We start from the raw sequence: 24,751 nt of genomic DNA, 5'->3' as shown, positions 1-24,751 counted from the left end.
CCCATGCATTGTGATGAGGTGGATGCTAATAAGTTGGATACTTATAGTTATTGGATAATATCAGGGCTTCACTCAATTCATGCAGCAAAGATATATATTCAAAGTAATACTACACATTGTCTAGCAACCAAGCATTTATACACCATGAGAAATGCTAGAATATTAGTTGATTGTCCTACGAAAATGTGCATTGAGCTTTCACGAATGACAATTATGGAATTACATAATGTTATGAAGAATGCCCCTTATGTTGAGCAACTTCAACAATTAAGAGATCAATGGCTAGCATTTGGTTCTCCATCAGAACCCCAACAAGGGCTTTCTAAGACAAGCTCTCAAAGAGTACCATGGCAGGTAATCACATATAAGATTACCTTTTCTTTTTGTGAAGATTGGTGTGATGCTCTTTCTTTTGTTCTATGCTCACTATTTTGATCTTTTTTTGGCAGAGATTTGTGGCATACATTAGAGAAAATTGTGCATCTAGAGATTTTCATATGATTGTTAGCTCCCGAGAAATATTTGAGAGTTGGATCAAAATCATGAAGAGATACTCTAGAGGTGAGCTTATATCCCAAGAGGAGAGTTCGAGAAAAAAGGGAAGGCAACCTTCTCCTACTACATTTCATTGCCTTATGGGTTTAAAGGATGGAGACATCCTTACTCTACAAGAGGAGATCAATGAATGTCATATCCTTTTTCTTAGAAACAAATGGGATAAGGAAGATATAATTGACATGGATACAAGGGCTAATCAAATCAAGCAAGATAGGGTCCTGAATGAGGAATTAGTCACCCTTTTCAATGCCTTAGTTCCAGAAAGTAGCATTGTGATGAAGACTTGGGAAGAGCTTGTTGATGATTATGATATCAATGATGAAGTCTACACAAATATTTTAGGCATTTGCAATGATTGGGTAACAAAGAAGCTCACACATGGAGCTGATGCAAGGTCCCTACCAAATGGAGCAAAAGATATTGTAAACTTCCTAATAGGAAAAAAGTAAAGTCCTCTTCAATCCTCCACTACTTCCCCTTGGTGTGTATATGTTGTCGGATGCAATCTAGAAACATTTGATCTTATACATAATATTTCCATAGATCCAGTTACCATTGGGGTTGTTGTTCTAGATGTAGCACATGGGGTTGAGGGAATAAAATGGGACTCTATAAAGTTTGGAAAGGTTGTATCCACTCTACTACAAATGACATGTGAACCTAAACAACTTATGTCGTTATCATTTCTTGATCGAAAGCAAATGGGAGCTTTGGAAAATGCCCTTGAAAGCATTTCTTGCAAGTATCACATGCTAGTTGGTAGTGTTTACTTCCTACCAATGGATAGAACCTTTGCTTTTGGATCTGTAGATTATTTTGTGGTTTTGACATTAGTGACTATGGAGAAAAGCTTCATCAATTTTGAGCGATATATAAACAATGCCAACAAGCCTTCTATTTTGCACTTTGACGGCTTCGACAAGGAGTGCAATGATGAAGATCTTGAAGAATAACAAAGGATTGCAAAGGCCGTTTTGAGAAATAAAATGAAAGTTATTGAAACTAAAATCAAAGCATTCAATGAAGCTCATGAGGTTATATTTGATGTATATGCAAGTGGACTTGCATCTAAGGTGGCATTTGTAAATCATATGAAGACTATTGCAGTGGTTTGCAACACTCAAGAGCAAAGAGAGGTTGAAGCAAAATTGTGGAGGATCCATGAGAGTGCTAAGCAAAATTCAAACTCCCAAGAGTTTCCTCCTATTGAAGTTCAAGTTATTGAAGTACCACCCGAGGGCATAGAAGAATCAAGTCAAGATATAGCAAGTATAATTATGAAAGAGAAATTAAAGGCTACTTCAGGTGTTTAAACTTCGTTCCTTCTCCTTTCATCAAGGAAGACATATTGATGTAATTTTTATTTTTTTCTTGAGAAGTTACTTCCATTAGCATTTGCAATGTTTTCTTTCTTTGGTGATATTACTTAAAGAGACTATGTCTTTGGTTTTTTAATTTTTACAAAAGGTACCAAGAATGTTTGGTTTAAAAAATCTATTTAAGTAAATCTTTTGCTAAAATAGTATTAAAGTGCTCATTAAAATTTATCATCCTTTGTAAGGATAACAGTTTAATTGTAATCTAGTGTGTAAGAATACTTATCATAATGAAAAGTTTGAGCTAGCTATGCAAAATTTACTTAAGTCTATTTTAGATCTTATTTCAATTAAACTCTTATATGTTTTGTGTAATGATCTTGTCATGTTAGTTTTGGTTAGATTTGTCCACATGGTCAAATCTCTTATCTCTTAAAACCTCTTTTACTATATCACTAGTGTATGTCTATGCATATACCTTAGGATAAGAGAGCCGACAATATATTGCACACCCCAAAAAAGATTCACTACACCTCCCAAAGGAGTTTTACCTCAGTAGCAAATATTGCAACAAAGATTTCACCTCCAATGTATCTTTTGAGGTGTGTATATGGAATATTAAGGTAAAATCCTTATTACAATTCATGAGTTTAAATATCTATGGGATATAACTAGTTCAAAAATAGAATGGTTAGTCCTTAAGAAGAAACTATGAAAACTTATCCAAATAGAGCGTAACTTATCTCAATTAAATTGTCATGTGTCACTTATATGTGATATAGTTTTGGTCACATGGTCAAAAGTATAATATTTAAATTTTCTTTTAATAATTAGAACTAATAAACACCTTCTTTGTACATGCCATTTTAAAGGCCTTTTTAGAAACTGAGTATGTTTAATATTATATTGATAATATAATTTTTGCAACTAATTACAAGAATCTATTGCTAGTATCTCAAGTATACTTATAATTAGCGATAAAAAGTAGGTATGAAAAAATGACTTTATTAGAATAGATTTTACTTCAAAGAAATCATCAATTATATTTTTTTCACCTCATGATATTACTCTTGTTTAGATTTTTCCATATGGTCAAATGTCTCTTTTCTTATGACATCATTTATTAAGTAGTGCCTATGTATGTATTTGTCAATGTGAAGTTAAATTTCTTTAGTGTTCTATGCCAGTTTATAGCTCAAACATTAAGTAGAATGATGAGGAAGTAAATGAATCTAATGTGCTTCTTTTTCTTCTTTGTAAATTCAACTAAGACATATATTGTTGGATATCTAACAGATTCAACAACAGTAGAGCACAATGATGTGATTGATGTGTCCTTGATAAGAAATGCAACACAATTATATGTAATACTCGATTTCAATGGTCTTCTTTTACAATGATACTTTGTGAAGTCTAAAAATTTTCAAAGCTTTCAAATGGAAAAGCAATGGCTTGTTCTTCGACTAGGATGTATGGAGTTTCTTGAAGCCTTTTTTGCAAGATTCCAAGTGAGATTTTGGTCAACAACTTTATGTAAGAATGTCATGGCAATTATTAAGTGCTTGGAGATCCATGCAAAAAGAAAGTATCCTTTCTTCATGATTCGGGGCCAAGAACAATATCATAGACATCGACTCAAAATCATATATAGGCCAGATAAGATGGAAGTAGAAGCAATTTTTAAACCTCTAAGGTATGTATGGGATCAATATGGAGATGTTTGTCAGCATACCAAGACTATTCTCATAGATGAAAGCCCTTACAAAGGATGTCCAAATCCTATTGAGAATTGCATTTATCCAAAAACATTTGATATTGATCATGGAGACTCTATCTTGATCAAAGAACTTCTACCATACTTGACTCGCTTAAGCAAATACCATGATGCACGTGAAGTCATCAAGTTTGATCGATATGGACATGAGCCAGTACAATATGGACATGAATTGTATGCTCAATTCAAGGCTGTCATTCATGAATGGACTAGAGCAGAGAATAATGGTATTTCATCATCATCATCAACACCGCACGAGACCATGATAGATAAAGATTGTATATATATTCAGCCTTCAATTACTTCTTGCTTTAAGAGACCATCTATTATACAAACATCCTCAATAAATGCCTCACATCATCCATCTCTTACATTGAATATCTCACAATTATCCATGCTGAAGCAAACTCCTTTACTCTCTACCTTGAAAGATATGGAAGCAATGCAACTTGCTCATGAGTTAAGATATCACAAACATTTCATAAATGGTAGTGCTGCTAAATATTTTATACAAAATCTACAAAAGTTGTATTTTTCCAATATACATGATGTAACAAGGTGGTGACTCTATATGGACTAATTTTGACTTTCATAATAAATATATCCCTTACATTAAGGGCTTTTGCATGGCTATGAAATATATGCTTGTTAGAAATTTAAAGTGTTTTGATGTAGTTACCTTGGTGTTTCTAAACACCACCAATATCAATGTGAATCTACTTAAAGTTTTTTATTCTTTCAATAACATTAATTAATTGTGTTAAAACTTCTCATAAAGTGGTTTAAGTCCTATTTTTTACTTTGACCATCAATTATACAACTTTCTCAACAAATGCCTCACATAATCCATCTCTTACATGCCTCACATAATCCATCTCTTACATTGAACATCTCACAATTATCCATCTTGAAGCAAACTCCTTTAGTCTCTACTTTGAAGGATATGGAAGCAATGCAACTTGCTCATGAGTTAGGATATCACAAACATTTCATAAATGGTAATGCTGCTAAACGTTTTATACAAAATCTATAATATCAATGAGAGAATCTACTTAATATTTATACCATCAATATCAATGAGAGAATCTACTTAATATTTTTTATTTTTTCAATAGCATTAGTTAATTGTGTTCAAATTTCTTATAAAGTGGTTCAAGTCCAATTTTGTACTTTATGTATTAGCTAACAAATAAATTTTAATTAATAATAAAATTTATGTCTATTTATTTGGAAACAAAAACCATTGGTCAAAAGGTTAAATCTTTGGTCTTAGAAAAATCATAAACTTCTAGCTTGGTATATAAATCTTTATTTAATGATATGAAAGTTCATTTAGCTAGTCAAACTGTGAAGCTAGTTGATTTTGGCCGAAGCCTGTCAAGAATCGTGTGATGGGGAGATGTGCTTGAGTTGCTGCGCCAAACACACATTATATACACAAGAGGAAGCTCACTCAAGAATACAATAAGAGAGATGGAGGCCAAAACGTTTTCTTGTTGGTTTCTTCTTTATCTTCCATGCACTATACAATGTACACAAAGTATAGATAAGATACAACATAAAGAAAAGTGGCTTTCTACGTCAAATAGTGCATAACCGACTATACTAATCGACTGACATTATATCTTTGCGAGCTGTAGCTAGGTGTAACAAACTAAATATAATAAGTGATAAGTCAGTGGCCATGTGAGTATCATAATGACCACCAACGTGCTAAGTGTAGATGTGTAGACTTATCTAGCCGGACGGTCCATCATCAATGTCCGCACATGTTGAGCTTACCATCTCAATACTCCTCCTCAAGCTCAATTCTATATCTGCAGCTCCAAGTAAGCTTTGGAACTTTCGAAGCTTCTCTACACCCAATCCCTTTGTGAAAATGTCAGCTATCTGATCCTGTGTGTTGACATATACCAAGTCAATCTCTCCTGCAAGTACCTTCTCTCTCACAAAGTGGTAGTGCACCTCAATGTGTTTTGTCCTAGCATGGAACATTGGATTCCTAGCTAACTATATGCTGCTCATGTTGTCACAATGAATGACAACTAGACCATCTCCCTGCATATCCAAATCACCTAATAACTTTTGCAAACATACCACCTCACATGCTACCATAGTAGCACCTCAATACTCAGCCTCTGTACTCGATAAAGAAACTATAGGTTGCTTTTTGCTACTCCATGTAACTGCCGCACTACCAAGGAAAAATATGAATCCACTTGTAGATCTTTTGTTTGACATGCTACCAGCCCAATCTGCATCTGTGTATCCAAAGACCTTTACGTCCTTACCTGCCTCATAAAAAAGTCCATAATGTAAAGTGGACTTCACATACCTCAATATATGTCTAACTGCATCCAAATGAGGCTTTCTAGGCATCTGCATAAACTGACTGATAAGGCCAACAACATAGCTCAAGTCTAGCCTTCTGATAGTCATGTAAATCAAACTCCCTACTATCCTCCTGAACATAGTAGGGTCTTCTATCTCATCCCCAATATCAGCACTCAACTTCACATTTTTCTCCAATGGTACTGAAAGAGCCTTACATGATGTCATACCATAATTGGATAACATATTCAAGCCATACTACCTTTGGGACAGCCATATACCATCATCACATTTGATCACCTCAATAGCAAGAAAGTATCTCAGCTCACCCAAATCTTTCATCTCAAACTTCTTGTTCAAGAAGTCCTTAACTTCAGCAATCCCATTGTCACTGTCACCTGTAATAATCAAGTCATCCACATAGATGACTATGATGACCAAACCTGCATCTCCCTTTCTCACATAAAGTGAGTGATCAACATCAGAAATACAAAATCCAATATTGACAAGATACTCTCCAATCTTGTCAAACCATGCTCTAGGTGCTTGCTTTCCCCATAAAGCGCCTTCTTTAACTTGCACACATATGTGGGATACTCATAACCTACTAGCTGCTCCATATACACTTCTTCTTGCAATTCACCATGCAAGAAGGCATTCTTAACATCCATTTTCTGCAAACTCCAACCTTTGGTTGCTGACAAGGCAATCACACACCTAACATTTGCCATCCTAGCAACTAGACTGAATGTCTCTTCATAATCTATGCCATATGTTTGAGCATAGCCTTTTCCAACCAGCCTAGCCTTATACCTGCTAATTGAACCATCTGCATTATGCTTGACTTTGTAAACCCACTTACAATCAATAGCTTTTTTACCTTTAGGTAAGGGTACCAAATCCCAAGTCTTATTGGCTTCTAATGCAACCATCTCCTTATCCATTGTTGCATCCCAATGAGCATGACCAACAACATCCTCAAAACAAGTGGGCTCAACATCCTCAACTAGTTTCACTATATAAGCATAATGGTGAGCTGCGTAACCTTCAAAACCAAATCTTTTAATAGGGTATTTGACCCTACTAGATCTGCGTACCACCAGATCACTCAATGGAGCCTTTACATTACTATGAGCTCTCTGTACACTTGGTGTTCTGGACTGAAGGAATGCCAAGCTCATCATCCAAACTCTCCGAACCACTAGAATCTCCATCAAATCCCAAATGGCTGGAAGATGCATCATTTCTATCTAGCACTTTCTTCTTTCCTTTGTCCTTCCCTGCAATACTTATAGATCCACCTGAAGATGTGAGGCTACTCCTTAGTCTCCCAGACCAAGGACTCACTATAGGTGTGGTACCAGATGATGTTTTTGGTCCACTAAGACTCCATGATTCTTGTTTATCTTTCTGCACATAGCTGTCCTGATCATTATCATCATCCAAAACATCATCGGCAGGTGTATACCAACTTTCCATCTCATCAAAGATAACATCCCTGCTCACTCTGAACTCACCTGTGACAAGGTTATAACAGTGATACCCTTTCTGCTCTAAATAGTATCCAATAAAAACACATTTTTTTGCCATTGGATCAAGCTTCTTCCGTAGCTCATCTAGCACATGAACGTATGCAACATAGCCAAATACCTTTAAGTGCGATACATCAGACTTCTTGCCAGTAAAGCATTCTTCAAGAGTCATCCCATGAACTGTAGCTGTGGGAGTTCTGTTCATAATATAGACAACAGTATGGACAGCCTCAGAACAAAAATGTTTGGGCATATTCTTTTCAACCATTAATGCCCGTGCAACTTCTGCGATATGCTTGTTTTTTTTTTCTACAACACCATTTTGTTGTGGGGTATACCTGTAAGTAAATTGCCTCTTTATCCCATGAGTCCTCAAGAAGCCACTGAACTCATTAGAGAGGTACTCTCCCCCTCCATCTAATCTCAAGCACTTCACTTTTAAGCCTGTTTCTATTTCAAAAGATGCCTTAAAAGATTTAAAGTCCTCAAACACATCACTCTTTTCCTTCATGAAGTATACCCATAACTTCCGTGAACAGTCATCAATAAATGTGACAAAGTATTTGCTGCCACCAAGAGATACATTATGTGTAGGCCCCCAAACATCTGTATGTACTACATCAAGTATATTTCAGTTCACTTCTCCTCGTCCAACTCTACTTTCTTTTGCGACCAACCTGCACTTACCATTAAAGTCTTCTACAAAACAACCTTTTGCATTAAATCGGACTTGCAACCCTTGCTCTACCATTTGGCCAACAGACACTAGATTCTTTGTAATTGATGGCACATGTAATACATATGTCAGACTCTTTTTCTGGATATCATACAAGGACAAGGGAACCTTTCCAATGTGTGAAATTGGGTGGCATGAATCATCACTCGTCTGCACATAGCCTGGGTCTTGTAAGTCTTGCATCTCTCCAAACCATTCCACATGACTGGTCATATGATTAGATGCACTTGAATCAACATACAATACATCATCATGTGTCCCCTTTCCTGTAATTGCATTCATCATATGCTGCATAACAAATAGACGCTTATTTTTGTCTTCATTTTGTTGTGAAGACGATGCATAGTTTCCTTGCTGCAATTTACTACTACGAATATCATCCTTGCTCTGCCTCTAGAAACCTACATTTCACCAAATTGTTGATTGAACCTGTTTTGCTGGTTATCGCCAGCACGTCCCATACCACGGCGTCTCAAAGAGGATCTACCACATCCCCTTCCTTAACTCGAGTAAAATGCTTGGACCTATTCACCATTTCTTTCAGACGAATCACCATGCATGTTGATCTCTCGTAATCATGAGAGAGATCAGCTCATCAAAATCTGGAAATGCTTCCATACATATACTGAAGTAACAAATGATTTCCATGCCTTCTCATTGTTAAGGCCACTCAGAGTGGATAAAACCAAATCATCATCATCCGACATTGCATCAATCACTGCTAAAGCATCTGCAATGCTCCTCAACTTCAACACATACTCATTGATAGACATTTTTCCTTTCTTCAAGGCATTCAACTCTTGCTTGAGTTGAATCTTTCGTGCCTTTGTATTTACTGAAAACACGCTCTCAAAATTTGTCCAATCTGCATGTGAAGTTTCTGCATTCCTGATATGTCCCAGCATAGTATTATCAATGACTGCAGATAGCCAGTACATCACCTTTTTGTCTTTCGCATTCCATTCTTTCTATGCTTTTAACTCATCTACAATCAGAGGGATACCCAGCTCTGGCTCCTTTTCTTCACCTGAAACAAACTCATAAAGGACCTTTCCAATGAGAAAGTTTGTCACATGAAACTTCCATGAAGGGTGGTTGTTCTTGTAGAGCTTCTCAATAATGGGATTTCCACTATTCTCTGGCATTATCACAAACAAGGATACAACACAGCAAGCTAGTCTTCTGTAATCTTTCACAACACGTGCATAACAATACACCAAGCAACCTTTTTCACTGATTGCTTAATATCTCTTTCCATTTCCATATTCTGTGATTGCCTTTTTTCTTTCTACCTCCTTGTCTTTTTGTTTCTTTTTTTCCTTATCTCCTATCTTCTTCTTGGTACATGTAATCTGCAACTTGTTTGCAAATAAACCTTATGTTTGCTTCTTGCAAACACCTCAAAAATTACATATTTGCAATCTGTAACCTATGTACCTACTTTCGGTCAATACAGCTCAAATCATAGTGTACCTTGAAACTGTTGTCCGCAATCTTGTGGCTCTAAAACGGGACCTGAAACGGCCTGAAATGCCCAAATTAACTGCGGATAAGCTCCAAAGGGCTTTTGTACAAAATATAAAATGATCTGCTCACACACCAAATCTCATAGCAATTTGAGATTTTTGCTCGACCCTGCTTCCGATGCCTCCATAAGCACTATCCAAGAGAGAGAGTGGAAGAATGGGAGAGCTTCTTACCCATTGCTTGCTTGCTCGAACCTTACTTCTTCTCCTTTACTTCAACCTTCAAAATCAACCTCTCTCAATGGTGCAGCTCTGACACCATGTCAAGAATCGCGTGATGGGGGGATGTGCTTGAGCTACTGCGCCAAACACACATTGTATACGCAAGAGGAAGCTCACTCAAGAACACAAGAAGAGACATGGAGGCCAAAACATTTTATTGCTGGTTTATTTTTCATCTTCCACACACTATACAATGTACACAAAGTATAGACAAGATACAAGATAAAGGAAAGTGGCCTTCTAAGTCAAACAGTGCATAACCGACTACACTAATCGACTAGCGTTATATCTTTGCCAGCTATAGGTAGGTGTAACAAACTAAATATAATAAGTGACAAGTCAGTGGCTATGTGAGTATCATAATGACCACCAATGTGCTAAGTGTAGACGTGCTGACTCATCTAGCCAGGCGATCCATCATCAATGTCCGCATGTGTTGAGCTTGCCATCTCAACAAAGCCAATATCCATATTGTCAAGATAGATAGAAATTTTGAACAAAAGACATTTATATATCATGCATATACATACCAAAAATGAAAATGGGGTGAGCAATTATTTAACATACTTGTGTCTATTGGTTTACAAAAAAAAAGGACCATCACATCATAGGTTATCCAAACTTATTACTATATGATATTAGATCAAGTTATTAAACCACACCTAAGTGGTGACTCTTTTAAGGTCCTAGTTCATGAAACTTATACATGTCACTTTAAATGATGTTATATCTAAAAGAAAAAACTCATATTATAATATCTTCAAATCCATAACATTATAAATTTTGGCCATGATAACATATTTTCATATCATGTTTAAGGTTCTTGTATTCTAAATTCTCTCCTCACTCCTTTAAACCTTTGTATTCTTACATTAAGCTTGGAAATTTCCTAGATATATGCTAGCTAAGCCTCCTTGATGTTTCCACCACCATACAACATCATACTTTGTTAGTATGCTAGAAAAGATAGAGGTGAAATCCAAATCTCCTAATAGCTACATAGCTTACATTCATCACTTAAGCTCTCAAGATGTGTGATCTCATATTTGTAACAGAGAAAGTACCCTTTAGAGATAAACATAAGCAAAGTGCTCTCTTTCATTCACAAAAGTAAGACATTCATTAAAAGTGGGACTTGGGAAATTCCCAAAATATCTAATATGGTGTTGGTTTTGGAGAGTCCTCAATTAAATGAGCTTTTGTTCTCATTTCTTTCTCCAAGTTCACACATTTATTTTTGCAGTGACTAGATAGAGATATTGTGGTAGGCATGGTCACCTCAAGCTACAATGCATTCCCATTGTGTGGACTTAAATTGGATTCCTGAAGATCACATATGATAAAGGAGATAGATTACTAAGGTTACACTAAATTCTTGTTGGAGAGCCATGATTTGAGAGAAGGATTCCTTGGATGACCCTTGTACAAATGAATACTCAAAGCTTGTATAAGTGGACGATAGTCCATGAGAGTCACTTTCAAGCAAAATGCATTGGCTCTTAGTTTTTTATGAGTTTCTATATTGAATCTATTTAAAAATAAACTAACTATTAGATCCTATAAATATTCTCAAAAATGTTGGTAGCTTGTTATGGGACCACATGATGGGGAAGAGACACTCTAGAGACAAGGATGGACTTGAAGGAGATAGGTACGATGAAGGCATATTGGCCATAGGATGTGATAGTCACATGCAACACCTCATCAGGTCTATTCTACACGTTGATGGATATGATATGTTCCTCAAGTCAATTTTGGATGCCAATGGATATGATATGTTCTCTCAAGTCTGCATTTTCTAAAGATGATTAATTAACATAACTAGAATCCCATGATTGGCACAAGATATGCAGGTTTATTCTAGCCTTAATAGTCACTAACTTGATTAAATACTACCCTTATTTTTTATTTTTTATCAATCTATAGTATATAATGCATTAAAGTTTTGGCAAATCATATTATTGATTCGTGATCATAGATTCTCTCATTCTAGAGATATGTTAAGTTGTAGAACTTAGTGGAATGGATTGGACAGAAGAAAATAAGGATATCCTTGATTGAATCCACAAGTCAAGCATCAATAAAGGCAATCTATCTCTTTGAGAAGTGTTTAACCACAAGCATGCTCACAATATATGCTCATCTCCTCGTACATCTTGTGGATGAAGTGGAGGTTACAAGACTAGTCCATATCCAATGAATGTTCTTTTTAGGGAACTTTATGAAAATCCTCAAAGGCTTTATGCAATAATGAGCTCGTCTAGAGGGTAGCATTAATGCAAGTTGGCTACTATCAAAGGCATTGGTATATATTTTGGATTGGCTACCAATAGTGGATTTAGATAACACGATGATGTGGACATTCAATGATGATGGGAGACTAATTGGAGATATGATAGTTGAAAATGGGATAGAGAAAAGGCTGGATGGAGCCATGGAGGAGAAATTAAATTGTTTTTGTATGTCACACCATATATCCATGGACAATGACTGAGTAGGCACGAGATTGCTAAAAGGCAATGAGAGGCAACACGATTAAAATTTCAACATAGTACATGTCAATGGCCTATTTGATATCCCAAGGGCATGGATGAGTTGTTCTAAATCATGCCTATGAGGTGGTTTCATGATGCCTTAACAATAGCTTCACATCAAGGGAAGAAAGTCACAGGAGAGGAGTGGGATTTCTCAAGGGGATACAACCCAAAGGTAAATGCATGCTTTTATTGTTGTTGTATCTAGTAACTATATATCACAACTAGTCTAGGAGTCTTAATATACAATATAAAGTCTAAAGTATGGTGTGGTTGCATAGGCTATATTTTTTAGTGGAGTGCATTGACAAATTGCTCTCAACGATGGGCTATGGTGTCATGGTGAAGTTTGAGCAAGAGAATCGACGATAGGCCATAGATCTAAATATTGTAATGGATGAGATGGAGTATTTTGGCAACCTCCAAAGTGTTATTTTAGTGGATTATTGTAGCTTCTCTATGATCATATTTAGTATACAGTGGTTTAGTGAGATACTTTAGAGAGCTTTAGTACATCATTAGTTAGTCAAACTAGCTGGTAGTGGTGCTCCCATAGCTAGTTTGATCTCATGTCCATCCCAATTGAACTTTATGTCCATCAACTCAATTTTTAAAAAAAGTTCAAATATTTCCATATAAAATATGTGGTAAATTATATCAATGACATTCTTGAATAATCCATAATCCAAAACACTCACAAACAATCTATTAAGGCCATTGTCAAACGATCGATCATTTACAAGTCCTTATGTAAACTCTTTGCCAAAATGAATAAAACTTAAAAATTTTAGTATTTTCTCATAGATTTTACAATGAAGTTTCAACAAGGCATATCTCTAGAGTAACTCATTCAAATTGGTTCAAAAACACCCCCCTAGAACATGACTATATCCACTATGCTCGATTTAGTCAATAACCCTCTTGTGCAATCTAGATATATCATCATGAAATTTTGATTCCCCATGTATGTTCACCCTTGAAAACTGAGATTTATGCTCATTCTTTGATGGAAAAACACTAGCACTCAATGTTTCAACCATACACTCATGCTTTTGCTTTTATGGGCTACCCACAATTAGTTGGTTGTTATCTAATACTTTGCCCATGATATGAGTACGATTCTACATAAAAATTAATGAGAAATAGGAAAAAAAAAAACCAAAAAAAAATTGAACATGAATCCCCTTCCTTGCTCAAGATTGAATGACCGTATATCTTTGCCTAATATGCAACAATCATTCCATGCTCATCAAGAGGTAGTGTTTTGTTTTTGGATTTTAGAAATATTTTTTGAATTATAAAAAATAAAAGTTATAAATATAATAAATCTCATCCATTCCAATGCTACTAAAAAATTTAATATAATCATATATTGGTTTTCTTCCAATCTGTCCTTCCTAACTATATAAGGTGCGTGAGGTTTCCACATCAAGCTCATCATGGCAAGAAGACCCATCTCGTTCAAGCTTGGCATATTTTAAAAGTGATCATCAATAGGATACTTGACCTAAATAGATTCTATTGGGTCCTAATGATGAAACCCAGAATGTAGGACTATTTTGTCTAAGTGTTGAATCTAGATAGAAATACACATATTGATCATATGCCCTCTCAAACTAGGTTTTCTCATGGTCTCTCACTATGCAAGCATTCCTAGCATCTAATCTCCTTGCTCGGCTAGTGGGGGAAAGCTATATATAGGCCATCAAGAAAAAATAAGGAAATAAGAAAATATTTTGGTCAAGGAGCTCACAACGTGCTAATCTAGATGTTTTTTGGTGAGCTTCAAAGCTCCAACGATCCCTCCAATAACCATGCTTGCAAGCTCTACAGTTCTCACTCTCTCATCCTTCACATGGAAGATGCCAATCCCCTTTGCTTGTCCTGCGCAAAAAAGTTGCAAAGAAAGTCAAGGAGTTGCTTGAGATGGGGCTCATTGAGTCAAGTTCTTCTCCTTATGCACCCCCCATTGTGTTAATCAAGAAAAAAGTTGGATCTTTTAAGATGTGCATTGACTACACAAACTTAAACAAAATCATAGTTAAGAGCCACTATCCCATACCTAGGATTGATTACTTGTTTGATGAGCTAGAAGGGGCCAAGTACTTCATAAAGATTGATTTGAGACCTAGCCAACATATCAGAGGTGCATGAGATTAGGTTTTAAGATAAAACCAACATTTCACACTAATGGACGACTTTATCATTTCCTTGTAATGCCATCGAGTTGACAAATGTGCCTATCATCACAGATCATTGAAACATTGCTTAATACACATCAATAGGATGTTTGACATATTAAGAGAGCATATAATGTTTCTAAAGGATAGAAAATGTATATTTATGTAGATTAAGGTAGATTACTTGAGTCACACTGTGAGTCTCATAATGGCATACGGACTAACCCCCAAAAGATGCAATGTGTGAGGGATTGGTCCACACCATCTAATACCACTTTTTTTTACTAGGTTTCTTGGTTTCTATTTTTTTGCCATTATGCAACAATCCCACTACCCTTGATGACTGATAGGTTAAAGAAGGAGGTCTTCTTTTGGGATGCTCCAGTTGATTATAGCTTCAACCAACTAAAGAAATTGTTTACTTTAGCCCCCATATTGGTGCTGATGAAAAAGGCACTCCCTTGAGTTTTAAGAAGGTGAGGTGACCCTTCTAAAGGTATCCAAGTACAAATACTCTACATTAAAGGATGGCTCTAGCAATGACACATTGCTATAATGGGCTCTACAAGATAATTAAAAGAGTAGGTAATAGATTATTATCTCCAAGTGCCTCTCTCCATTAAAATTCATAATGTATTTCATGTGAGTTAGTTGAAACCTTTTATTGGGTCTCCCAAAGACTATGTAGAGGAGTTGTCACCCATAGATAAAGAGGGAAGTATTCGGTACACTCCTGCAATAGTCATTGGACACAAAGAGAAAAGAAGCTTAGAAGTTGGTCAATTCAAGAATATCTAATTAAATGGTAGGTTTTACCCTTGGAAGAAGCCTCTTGGAGACTAATAACTATCTTGAAGGAGTGTCCCTACATCAAAGATGCAATCTTAGAAGCTAAATACCAGCTTATTTGTTCGAGTTTGGATTACAAATTTCTTGTAGAAATAGCACACTATTTTACCCTACATTAATGATAATCTAGTATAACCTATATGGATTTGAAGTACACTTTAGGAACTTCCTTTTGACATGCCATTTGTTTCATTCAATCAATGCGCAGAGAAAGTTATGACCAATTCTCTACAGTAGGTCTCTTTTGGACAACATACAATCCTTTGTTTGCAAGACCCAAAATTGTCAAGAATTAGTGACCAAAATTTTATATTGTCAACTTGTACATGCTATGCATATCACATATATATCTACACACCCCAATTTCACATCAAAATGAGCTTCTCCACATACATATTATCCTTTCTAATGCTAAACAAAGTAGTACTCTAAAGTTCCATTGTTAAGCCACACTAATAAGTTCTTTTTTTTTTACAAAAAAAGCTTAGGGATCAAGATGAAATGTGAAAGAGTGACATAGATGGGTTAGACATGGAATGAGCATGGAAAAAATACCAATTCTCTAATTATTTTCTCTTAATGCAGGTACTAATGAGAAATGAAAATAGCTTTACATGTAAAGAGATAACCAAAATTGTTGTACATGTGCATTAGAAAGTCATTTGTTTGACTTGTGCACCTATATTAGTAGAGGCCATTACACATGCCTATTCCACATAAGAAATATAAACATTTCAATAGCTTTTTTCATGCAACAAAGATAATACTACAAAAAAAAATTAATCAACAAGTTTATCAATATGAATGTTTTTTTTTTTGCATTTTCATTTTCTTACATATTGTGTACGAAGTGATGAAAAAATGAGCCATTACAAAATTATAGTATAAAGGCCATGAAGACGAGGTTCAAGAGTTCCCTCAAGGGAAGGGGCTGAAAGAGGTACTTGGGCCTAGGTAGCAAGATTGTCGTGGGTGGCAAGGTTATGGTTGGGATTAGTGGCAAGGTTGGGATTGAGGTGCAACACGTGCAAAATATCACTACTACACAATGGCCATTCTATGCTATTGAGATTTGATACGTGTATAGAATCAAAGGTTCTATATTCTAGACCCCCGTTAGGCAATATGCACTTGGAGTTATAGAAAAATACAAGGTTCTCTATGAGTTGCTTAGTTGTATCCTCCTCAAAGAGTAGTCTATCAATTTTAGGGTGGTAACATTTAAAAAAACCTGTGAAATCCTTAATATTTTTCCACTCACAACAATTGGAAGGGTATACTTCTATAAATACAAGACAATTAGTTACATAGATATCATAAAATTGATCATTTTCAATGTGCTACAAAGACTTACTATTTGTAATGTTTCGTTGAACGGTTACAATGGGTACAATATGTATTCCATATGTGATTCCCTATCCACATTCCTGACAAGAAATGCAGCAGGAGACGTATTCCCTACTACCTTCACTGTCAAAAACAGGAGGGTGGATTTCCATGACACATTTGCACCTATAGCTCGGATGCTACCATTAGAGCCATTCTTGCCTTAGCCAGCCATAGGAGTTGGCTAGTTTATTAGTTTGATGTAAAGTCTACTTTCCTTAATGGAGATTTGCAAGAGAAGATCTATGTTGAGCAACCTCTTGGCTTTTCATCATTCCTCATCTAGTGCAAGGTGTACATATTGAAGAAGATCCTTTATGGCCTCAAATAGACTCCATGTGCGTGGAATGAGAATATAGACTTGTTTCTCCAAGGAAACTTAGGATATTGGTATTCCTCTCTCAATCCCCAACTGTATGTCCACACCTTAGCTAGAGGGCGCACATTATTTATGCTTTATATAGTTGATCTCATCTTGATAAGTGACCATGCCCAAAAGGTCAAGCAAACAAAGAATGCACTATTCACTAGGCAGGTCAGTGGCTAAGCGATAGTGTGGCATAATAAATCACAAATTTTCTACTTATTTTATATGTAGTGAGCTATTTTCAATAGCTACTCATCAGACTTGGTCATTTTATTGGGAAATTTTTAGCTATTTACTGGTAGCCTTTGGCTAGCCCAATTCATTTTTCATTTTTAAGTGGACTAAGAGATTAGCTCTTGGAGATACTTTTGACAACATGTTTTTATATCTATCTTCATCATTTCAGCATTCACCTGCTATAGATTTTTGTGTTCTATTGTCTCTTTTCTCTCTTGCTCTTCTCTCGTGTTCATTGTCTCTCACTCTTGTCCATACACTTCCACATTTTCTACACTCTGACATCTCTCTCTCTCTCTCTCTCTCTCTCTCTCTCTCTCTCTCTCTCTCTCTCTCTCTCTCTCTCTCTCTCTCTCTAAGGAGGGGTTTGGGCCTCTCCACAAGGTGATGGAATACGAGGACCAAAGATACCTAGGATTGTTTTTATTCAAGATCCAAGCACATAGAGAAGCTTCTGAGGAGCAAGAACAAAATAGAGGTAAAGTCAATGAGCCAAAAACTTCTTAAGTGGTTGCCATCTCTAATCTTTTTCAACTTGGGAAAAGGTGATGATGTAATAACAAATCACTCACATCAAGGCTCTACAACATGGTAGAATAGTGTCATCAAGTTCAAATAACTTTATGTAGTAAGGAGAAGTGCTACATTCTGGAACATACTTAAGGACTATAACAAATCACTCACATCAAGGCTCTACAACATGGTAGAATACTATCATCAAGATCTATAGCCTCCCTCCCTCTAAAAATTCATCAATAGCCTTGTCTTTTATGATGCTATCTTCTATATCAAGCTTGAGTGATTTTGTCATGCTCTATTGTAATTCAGATACTCCTTTTGCTACATCTTTAGTTCTTGCAAGCACTTGATGTTCAAGGCAATCCCTTAAAACATTGCAACTCAATAACAATAGTACACAATTGAAGGGACCAAAATAGACATAATGGCCATGTTCTATAGCAGCTCACAGATTTGTCATTTATTAGGAATCCATGTTATTCTTCATGAAACTATCTACATTTCACTTTAGAAATTTGTCCACATATAAATCAACTCCATAGAACTACCACATATGGTACCTAGTTTTCTAAAGTCAGATGTGTTGCAGCCATCATTTATTTATGATGACTTACTCATGCTCAAGGTGCATGGAGTAGCGTATTATCTTCCAACCTTCAGCAACTTCCCACTTATGGGATGAGCAAGGTTGTAGGTGTCCATGAACTGTGCTTCTAAGAGATCATGGCCCTCCTTGCAATTTTTTGCATTAAAAACGTAGCATTATATGCATGCCAATAAACAATTCCTCTTACATCGAATAACCTGTTTATATACCCCTAGACCTTGGATGAAAGAAACAAACTACAATGATCAATGACATCAATCTAAGCATAAGCCGTTAGGCATCATACCTCTTTTATCTAGAATACTCTAGTCAATTTGGATCTAAACCATGATCAACACTAGCCTTGCTCAATAGAGCTCTCAATAAATCATGATTTTGATACCTTGCACATACTACTCTCAAGAATATTCAGCATCATGCAAAATGCATGTATAATTATCTCTTCCACATATGCTTGACTTTTGATACTATTATGTGTTTGCTAGTAGTAGAGCAACACAAGACTCTCTTTTCTACACTCATTGTTACCAGAAATTGTGTGAAAGAAATGGACCTTTCCTCAGATCCCTTCAATAGCAACAATGTTTTGCAACTAGTGAATGTTATTGAAGCAATTGAAAAAAGCACAAATACCAAACATTTTTGGTTTCCTCTTCCAGTTTGTAGCTCCATTGTTGTGATCACCATGGATTCTCCTCGTAGTCCTAGTTGCATACAACACAAATTGTACCAAGCTTATATATTACACTGTCATGTATTGCCATGCCAGAGATAATTCAAAAGTAGCTAGTTTCTGTAGTTCTAGTTTCAAATCCCTTTTGATGATTAACCCATTGAACTTAAACATAAAATAAATGAGAGAATATTGTTGTTAATAAGAAACCTCAACTAGGATGAGTTGTTATGCATACCAATATGTCTACATCATCATGAAATCGTTTTCTACCTAACTAGGCCATTCATTACTTTTAGGTAGGTACCAATTGCCACACACAAACTAACAAGTCCCAGCTGATAATAGAGGTGTCTCAATGTCAAACTGAGTACCATGCTAGTCTGCTGACTATAGGGGTATAACATGGGAGATGTGATGGTGTTCTACACTATCATTAGCTGTTGTAGACCCTATAGCATTTGGTTGTGTCAAAAGCATTGGAGAGTTTTCTTTGGTTGTGGACCCACCAGCAATAGCACAATGATGGGCGGTGCTTCCATCACTTCCACAATTCTGAAAGATGTTACCTCCCATAGAAGCATACAAATGGAGGACATACTTCATAGACCATTTGCATGGCATCTTCCAAACATATCTAGAATATTTAAGTCAACTCCAAATCTGAGTAATAGTTTGACACTCTCTATTGCATTCATCAATGACCCACCAACAAAGGGCTATCCAATAGACACTCACTCTCATGGGAGAAACCTAAAGGAGTGTTGAAGTGTGTCCTTCTCCAAACTCTATACTCTATGCTAATTATGAAGTTGATGTAGAAACAATGGCTAAAGTAGATGCCAAACATAGCAATTCCTAGGCAAAAAATGATGTAGAGGATAAATAGAGTAGTCTAGAGATGACTGGCTACAAAGAGATGACAATTCAATAATAACAAGAGTGGGATAAAAATAGAAATACAATATTCTAAAGGACTAGATGAGGAAACATAGTACTAGCACGCTCTTGGAAATAGCATCCAAAGGCTATAAAGTAGGTATAGCATATGCTAATGATGAAAACAATTTTCCATTAACCCCTGTGACAGTCCATAGATTTTAGCATGTATCTCTTCACCTTTATCAAGTTCTTCTATGTTGCAATGGAAGAAAAACCTACTCCAATGGAAGAAAAACAAATAACAATACGATCAATGACTGATCTCACTCTCACCATGGTAGGATCACCTTTCACCACCTCTTTCTACTTTTTCTCTTCCTCTTTTGCCTTTCTATCCTTAATATAGGAGCCAATTGAGCCTCTTGACGCCATAATGTTTGGCAATTGTCTCTATTTCTTCATCTTCAATGTCCTCACTGCTGCTTTCCTTTTCATTTTCATCCCCTTCATACCCATCATTATCAAAGAGTGCATAGTCTTCTCGACTCTCGCCATCATACGCAAAGTGCACCTGTGCATTTGTACATGTACCAAGTTGGATAGCCTATGTGCAGCCCATTGCCTACATCTAGAACAAGTATAATCTCTCTCTTAATCGAAGCATTGATCCTTACCAAAAAACCATGTTATACTTAATACAATAAAACAAACATGTAAATGTAGGCATCTCACCTATTTGACACAAAAGATGCTACATCCTTTGCCTCCAGTTCTTGCTCAACATCCTCCAAACCTTGTTCAAAACATACAACATAAATATAAACACAAATGTAGATGAGACCCTGACCTTATCAAACTTTGAAAACATAAATGTACTTGCAATAAAGGACACAACTATATGATTGTTATTATTAAGATGTAAGAGATTACAAACATCCATACCATTTGTGTGTAATCAAATCTCGATAATGTTCAAAATTCATAAGTTCCTTTGGCTCTTCCTCCTCCTCTATTTTTTCTGATGGGATGCAATATCTCCCATCATTCTCATGAATGAAATCAAGGAGAGCTCTACCATCAAATCTATCACATAGTAAACAAATCAGCTATATATATATATATATATATATAAAGTCCTAACTTTATCAACAGTTCTCATGAATAAAATGTACAAGATAGTTGTTCAAACCTATTGATAAGGTTGTTTTGTTTACCATTCCATGGAATCCTACAAAAAGAAGAAACAATGTTCAATCTCATCATTTTTTCAGTCCACCAAAATACAAACAACAGTGCAACATAATACTTTCTACCAAACTGTACTCTCCATTGAAATAAAAGGAACCAAACTCAAATTTGGCTAGATGCAATAGGTCCCTCAAGGAGGCCAAACCAAACAATGTGTATGTTATGCATATCCTACAAATTCAGCAGCCAGTGGATTTTTGAAACTCCACTCTAATGCCACACTAGAACCTTAAAAGTACCACAAAGCCACATTTGTGTATGACATTAATTTTTTACTATCTTCATGAACCCGCTAGGGGGGGACATCATTAGGTCTTTATCTGATAGATGATTTTTGACACCGACAAGTGTTTAAGAATAGCCAAAATTTCCAAATTTCAGGGGAGAAAAAGACTTCGTCAAAGGCGGCAGTTGCAATCAGTACGATTTTAAGCGGCAATGCTCCAAAAGTGCTTTAAAGACCCATTGAGCGGCGGTTGGGGGATTTTCTAGAGATGCCCCACAGTGTGGGACTTCAAGAGGAATGCCCAAAAATTTTCAGTGGGGCCAAATCCGAGGCCAGACACGGGAGAAAGGACGGAAAGGAGGGCCAAGACCAAATGGCCAAGTGGAAATGGACTTAGGAAACCCCAAAGGGTGTGACCCTTAGAGAGTCCCTTTTGGGGCCCCTTCAAACTTGATTTTCATTGGGGGGGGGAGGGGGGGAAATTTTTGCATGCACGCAAAAAACGAATGGCATGGATGGAGGAGGCGAGGATTTGTGGGAGGGGGACTTGTGGAGCTTCAAAGCACCCCCCCCCTAATAGATTACATACATGATTTCCCTCTTCTCTATGCTCTCTATCGCTGCCTTCAGCCTCTCCAATGGCTGCCTAAAGATGAAGATAAAAAACCATTCTCTCTCTCTCTCCTCCCTCTCTCTCTTGCAATAGACAATTCATGTGGGAAGAATCAAGAAGAGAATCCGGTGGTGACGGTGTGGTACCAGATCACTCCCGAATCGATAAAGGGGTCGAGTTGGCTGTTTGGAGGTGGGTTGAGCCTTGAATGAGGACTGATCTGCAGTTCGGCATCAGATTTTATAACCCACAAAGAAGGAAAAAAATGGTAACTCTATTTTACAAAGGAAATTTGTTTTTTTTTTTATATTTGATTGAGCCAATGTTATTCTTATGATGTGAAAATTGGTAGACCTGCTGTTTGCTATTTTTTCTATGCTCCCATAGTGAAAAATTTAGGAAACATAAAGTCAAAATGCTTGAAATAATTTTTAGAAACCCCTAAAACACGGTTTTTATGAGAAAAATGGGGGTTTGATGTTTTCGGGCAGGATAAACCAATACACATGGGATAAAATGTCAATAAAATCTATATTTTGACTATTCTAAGAATCAAGAGCCACAACTCTGAATATATATCAATTTTTAATTAGAAAAATAGAGAAAAATAAGAATACGCCTTTAAAAAAACAAAAAAATATCATAAGTGGTTGTGGATGTATGGTAGTGGCAAAGCATGAGGTTTGGCCTCAGTTTTCCCTATCTTTTTGTCACAGTGCATGATTTATTGCTTTTTATACATTAAACCATGACAAAACAATCTCTATACACCTATGCAATGAAGCAAAACTTAAACGGTGAGGGGGAGGAGGTTTTTGTGCTGAAATAATAAAAATTCGGATTGTTTTTTCTATACATAGCATTTAGGAAACAACCTATTTGGAAATAAGGGATCTAGTAGCACAAGGTCCGCCTTGGTGCTAGATTCTTGCAACGAAGCATATACGTACTAGTTGGAATTCATGAAAAGATTGTTTGTGTACCAACACATAGGTTGATTTCAAAACATAACTGTTTGTGCACGATGAGACATTCACTAGTACATTGATCATACATACGGTATCAACTCCTTGAAATGCACAGCAATTGTTTGAATTATAGTTGACCTATGCTTGAGAGGGTGAGATTTCCCTTGCCGTAGGTTAGTCATTCGTTTCTTGGGGAAAATTATTGGTGAGGAAACATGGTATCTCCTGAATCTCGCTGAAAAAAAAAGGAGTCTTGTGTGAAGATGTTTATATATAATCAGTTGATGGGGTGCCTTGTATGTCTGTGATACATGGCACTTATTGACAATATGTGTGGGGTAACCCCTTTGAGGGGTTTTGGAAAAGGTGTCGTTGGACTCTTATCCAGCTACTACAGACGCAATATTAGATGTATCTAGTATGCATTTAGTTATTACAGATGCTCCTAGCCCATGAGGCCGTGTGGTGGTGGAGGTGTCTATTGTGTGCATGAGGTCTAAACTAGTGCCATAACTAGTGCCGGCCCATTTTTGGAGGTCCCATCAGTGGTGCATTTGTCGGGAGCTGCCTCAAAGGGGTGGTTCTCGAATCTAGGGTCTCTTGGGACCTACTTGTTAGTTTATGTCCTTTGAAGAGATCCATCAAGCTGAACTCCAAAAACACAAGAGAGCAAAGAGGGATAGACGGAGGGCCAAAATAAATAGGCGTTATTCTCCTAAAAGGAGTAGTCCTGAACCTATTCAAGGGTGGAGTTTTAGTAACCTTGGCCTGGATCAAAGTCTGTCAGGAGGTGGAAGTTCTAGTACTTCCCCCCTCCCAATTAATCTGCCCACTTTGAGTGGTGTGACAGCTTTGCCTGTCCCGATTCCATTAGCCAATTTGATCATTGCCATGGCACAACCTATCGCAATCCCTACAGGAACGGTGGATTTGGCAGCCTTAGGTTTCCCCCTACCCATTTTTAATGGGTTAGTGGAAGATGATGCGGACCTTCATATTAGGGAGTTACAAAAGCTAATGTTTAACTACCGCATCCAAGAGGAAGGGCATGTAATGATGTTCTTCAACATGACCCTAAAGGGAAGAGCAGCTATATGATATCAGGGCCTTGAGGTCGAAACCATAACCACCCTGGACTTATTTTATGAAGCCTTCCGAAGGAGGTCGCCCCTCAAAAGGGTGGCCAATATTGGCTGCGCGTGTTGAGTTTGACAAGCCAAGAACAACATGAAGATATACGAGCATATGCCAAGAAGATTAAAAAGGTTTTTTGTAAATTGGATGCCTCTATCCCTATCCCACCAGTTACAATACTTCTTGCATGGTCTTGATTTTAACATCCAGGTTTAGCTGAGTAGTGTCACCTTGGCAGATATAGACACTGCCATTAGACGAGCGCAAGAAATAGAATCCTAACTGCAAGTGGCCTATGCTTCTCAAACCAATCCCAATATGGGTCTAGCGTTG

General features: G+C 36.7%; 1 pseudogene; it reads left to right on the top strand.

Annotated features, from left to right (window-relative positions):
• Nucleotides 1-497: 497 nt before the first annotated feature.
• LOC148022180 (uncharacterized) lies at nt 498-1,871 on the top strand (annotated as a pseudogene).
• Nucleotides 1,872-24,751: the final 22,880 nt, after the last annotated feature.

Source organism: Lygodium microphyllum, chromosome 17 (genome assembly GCF_053477565.2).
Source record: "Lygodium microphyllum isolate KBCC chromosome 17, Lygodium_microphyllum_v1.1.10, whole genome shotgun sequence".
In the NCBI taxonomy this organism is placed as follows: Eukaryota; Viridiplantae; Streptophyta; class Polypodiopsida; order Schizaeales; family Lygodiaceae; genus Lygodium; species Lygodium microphyllum.
The sequence above is the reverse complement of the archived record's forward strand: the minus strand, read 5'-3'. Positions and strand labels throughout refer to the sequence as shown.